Source organism: Octopus sinensis, linkage group LG28 (genome assembly GCF_006345805.1).
Source record: "Octopus sinensis linkage group LG28, ASM634580v1, whole genome shotgun sequence".
Taxonomy (NCBI): domain Eukaryota; kingdom Metazoa; phylum Mollusca; class Cephalopoda; order Octopoda; family Octopodidae; genus Octopus; species Octopus sinensis.
In genome coordinates, this window is record NC_043024.1 from 16,082,404 (window position 1) to 16,087,403 (window position 5,000).

At 38.3% G+C, this 5,000-nt stretch overlaps 1 protein-coding gene across 2 annotated transcripts in view; it reads right to left on the minus strand.

Annotated features, from left to right (window-relative positions):
* LOC115225695 (glutamate--cysteine ligase catalytic subunit-like) overlaps window positions 1–5,000 on the minus strand; it is a 94,649-nt gene that overhangs the window by 69,024 nt on the left and 20,625 nt on the right. The window lies entirely within an intron of this gene.

Consider the following 5,000-nt stretch of genomic DNA (forward strand, 5'->3'; position numbering starts at 1 on the left):
AGCCCAGCTAAAGATCTACAATCTCTTGTACAGAATTGGCAACTAAAACCTTTACCGGCAATAGCCGGCTGTAGTTGTAACTGAACTTCATGTACCTTTGCATATCATTTAAGTCCTCCTGCCGAATTACACTCTCTTCCACATGCCTGACAGATATGATTAGTATGGTGTGTGTTACACCACCACCAGTGGCCTGGTTGTCACTCATCTGTCTCGCTTTATGACTACGAAGATGACTCTTGAGTCCAGCTTTACTGAGGCAGGGTCTTGCACAGACACTGCATGTCAGCATCATAGGAAGACCCTTCCCATCTGGAAGTGTAACAGTGATGCCCTTCCTGACATCCCTCCTTACTTTCTCATGCGCAACTCGAGATTTCTCAAAAGTAGCTGTCACCTCGCGCACAATTCTTCTCCACCTGCTACGAACAATAGCTATGCCCACCCATGTGTCAGGAAAGATGCAAGCATCTCTTAAGGAAGCCTTCAGCAAGTCCTTATACCTCTTTTTTGGTCCTTTGAAGCAGGGATGGTAAAGAACTTCTTCATGATTCACAAGGAATTCTGCGATGGTTGCAAGAACACTTTGATGAACTTTTGAATCAGCAGTCTGTAGTTAGTGAGGATGTTCTCAATCTCATCCCTGGATTACCCATGAAGGCAGCACTCGCAGAACCACCAAAGTCAGAAGTTGCAGTGGCTGTCTCAAGGATGAATAATGGGAAATCTCTGGGTATGGATGGCATACATGCGGAGTTATTACAGCATGGTGGTGAGAAACTTCTGCAGCAACTTCACTCTTTGTTTGGTAAGATATGGACTAGTGAATCTGTACCTGAGGACTGGAGAGATACATACATACATACATAATTACATATATACATACATACATACATACATACATATGAGGAAATAATTTTATTCTCAAACGCAGGATAATGCTAGTAATATAGCACGAACAGGATAAACTATCCATAGTTTGCAGAAAAATCTGTTGGCAGCCAGCCATGAGACAGATTTTTCTACAAACTATGGATAGTTTATCCTGTTCGTGCTATATTACTAGCATTATCCTGCGTTTGAGAATAAAATTATTTCCTTATCTCTATCTTTCAATACATCTCAAAGCTTCTAAAGCAAACTTTGTTGACTTTCAATGTATGTTGAATTTAAGGTATGATAACATCTTATAAAGCTAGATCTATATATCCTAAATTTGCAGAAGAATTTGTTGTTCGGACAGTTTAGCTTAATGATAAAGCACTTGACACGTAATCACAGGGATGTGATTTCGAGTCTCGTGGCTGGCTGCCAACAGATTTTTCTGCAAAATATGGATAGTTTATCCTGTTCATGCTATATTACAAGCATTATCCTGCATTTGAGAAGAGAATTATTTCCTTATCTGTATCTTTCAGTACATTTCAACGCTTCTAAAGCAAATTTTGTTTATTGACTTTCAACATAAGTTGAATTTAACATACATTCATAAGTACATACATAACTATCATTCTGGATAAGCTTGGATTTTCAGATAAAAGACATCATCCACCTGACTTGCACATTACAAATACAATCTGTAAGTGGAACAGTAAAACTCTGCAAGACTTTTCTCAGATTTAAAATGTGACATTGTTTTCATCATCTACATTCCAAACAAGGAGTTTTGTATCTTTGTTAGAAACCAGCTCCGAGTTTGAATGATTAAAAACAGAAGAGAAACATACATACATACATACATACATACATACATACATACATACATACATACATACATTAATCAGCCGAAATTGCGAGGATGATCCGGTTCTTGACTGAAGATTAGAGGCTTCGAATGACCCGTCTGTGTTTTTTGTATCGTCTATTTGAATGTTTTGCGTTCTTGTCCCATTTTATATTTTTATATATACATACATACATACATACATACATACATACATACACACATACACATAGATACATACATACATTCAGTCATACATACATGCACACAAATACATACCTACATACATACACACACACATACATACACACATACATACATACATACATACATTCACATACACACACACACACACACATACATATATACATACATAAATACATACATACATACATACATACATACATACATACATACATACATACATACATACATACATACATACATTCACATACACACACACACATACATATATACATATACATCCTGACGTCATCATTGGCTGCCCGTCATAGTTCAACGTTGACTGTTTTGTTCAGAACTTCTTTGGACAGTAAGGTAGTTGGCCTCATCTCCCCACCAAATTGTCTCTCTGTGCATCCACATCATGTACCAAGTGGTGTAAAAGAGTGCAATGTGCACAGGTGGCAATGAGGTTGTCTTGCTGTAGCAGTTCATTTGCTAGTTGTAGCCCAACCATTGTCTGATGGTACAGATCTTCCACTTGCCACAATAACCTTCAAGCCATTTATATAGAACCCCTCCGCCTTGTCGGCTATCCAATATCCTGCTGCCTACATCTTCACCGTATTCTTTTCTACTCTGGGCACAAGGCCCGAAACTTTTGGGGGAGGGGGAGATCGACTCCAGTATGCAACTGGTACTTAATCTTTCAACCTTGAAAGGATGCAAAGCAAAGTCAACATTGGCGGAATTTGAACTCAGAACAAAAAGACATATGAGATACTGCTAAGCATTTTGTCCGGCTTGCTGACATTTCTTATTTCTTTATTGCCTACAAGGGGCTACACACACAGGGGACAAACAAACGGATTAAGTCGACAATGTCGACCCCAGTGCGTAACTGGTACTTAATTTATAGACCCCGAAAGGATGAAAGGTAAAGTCGACCTCAGCAGAATTTGGACTCAGAATGTAACTGCAGACAAAATACCTATTTCTTTACTACCCACAAGGGGCTAAACACAGAGAGGACAAATGGATTAAGTCGATTATATCGACCCTAGTGCATAACTGGTACTTATTTAATCAACCCCGAAAGGATGAAAGGCAAAGTAAACCTCGACAGAATTTGAACTCAGAACGTAATGACAGACGAAATACCGCTAAGCATTTCGCCCGGCGTGCTAACGTTTCTGCCAGCTCGCTGCCTTAAGCATGCTGACGTTTCTACCAGCTCACCACATTCATCATATTCCTTGCACGATTCTACGGACGGAAGGGGCAACTTTCTCTCCCCTTTATGGCCTGTCAACATGTATACACATATGCATATGGACATATGATAGTAACAGCTGGTATCTCACACATGGCTATTCCCGGTTACCCTTTCTTATCATCCAACTATATATGAAATGTGGTATAAGGGATCTGTTATTCATGATATATAAGGGCCCAGAGAAAATATTCTGGGAGCAGAAAAGAAGAAAATTCAGTAATACCTCGAATTAATTCGTTCCTGGAGAATGCTCGTAAAGCGAAAACTCATAAACAGAAAATAAAACTTGTAAAAACTCGTAAAGCAGGTCCTTAAAAAGCAAGGTGTTACTCTTTTACTTCTTTCAGTGATTTGACTGCGCCTTTAGTCAACCAAATCGACCCCAGGACTAATTCTTTGTAAGCCTAGTACATAATCTATCGGTCACTTTTGCTGAACCGCTATGTTACGGGGACGTAAACACACCAGCATCAGTTGTCAAGTGATGTTGGAGGACAAACACAGACACACAAACATATACACACACATACATACATATATACATATATATATACAACAGGCTTCTTTCAGTTTCCGTCTACCAAATCCACTCACAAGACTTTGGTCAGCCCAAGGCTATAGTAGAAGACACTTGCCCAAGGTGCCATACAGAACCATGCGGTTGGTAAGCAAGCTACTTACCACAGCCACTATTGTGCCTATTTACTGTACACGAAAAAAAATTAAGAAAGAAGAAATATTGAAAAAGACTGCATTTTTATTTATACAAAGAATGTGTGAAGGAGTTAGGATTCCCTGCAGAAATATTTAGCATCGATGATTCTATGCTGACTTGTTTGACATCACTCGTTTTAAATGTTTCTCTCGTTCTCTCCCTCCTTTCGCTCTCTTTTTCTCTCTTTTTACTCCCTCTCTCTCTTTCTCTCTCTTCTTTTATTCTTTTACTTGTTTCAGTCATTTAACTGCGACCATGCTGGAGCACCACCTTTAGTCTAATCAACCCCAGGACTTATTCTTTGTAAACCTAGTACTTATTCTATCATTCTTTTCTGCTGAACTGCTAAGCTATGGTAATGTAAACACTCCAACATAGGTTGTCAAGTGATGGTGGGGGACAAACACAGACACAAATACATACATACATACATACATACATACATACATACATACATACATACATACATATATATATACGACGGGCTTCTTTCAGTTTCCATCTACCAAATCCACTTACAAGGCTGTGGTCAGCCCAAGGCTATACAAGAAGACACTTGCCCAAGGTGCTACACAGTGGGACTAAACCCGGAACAATGTGGTTGGGAAGTAAGCTTCTTACCACACAGCCATTCCTGTGCGCAGGGCAAATTTTAGCCATTTCTCCGCAGCCTGAAAAAGCGATGAACAACCTTAATCAATTTTCGAACCTTATTGTGCTCTCATCAGAGGTGTGTCAGCATATTTCACATTTAGATGCTTGGGGAGAGGGAAGGCATTTATGCCAATTGTGTTCAATTTATAAATTGCTCTTTCGCATTTCCTCGCCAAGATAAATATTTAAACCACCTGATGAATGACTGTAACTTGAAAATTTAAAGAAGTTAGCAGCCATGAAATGATCATAGTGATATATTAATTATATTTTTTTAATAATTTTGTTATATATTTAAATAATATAAATTAAATAATCTTATGTATTGGCTTAAGTTTTTCATTGTATGATTTGCCTAATAGTGGTTTTGTCTCTAATTTAATATAATATAATATTTTACTATAAAATTGGATTCAATCCTAAATCTGATTTTTCCCTGTAAGTTTGGA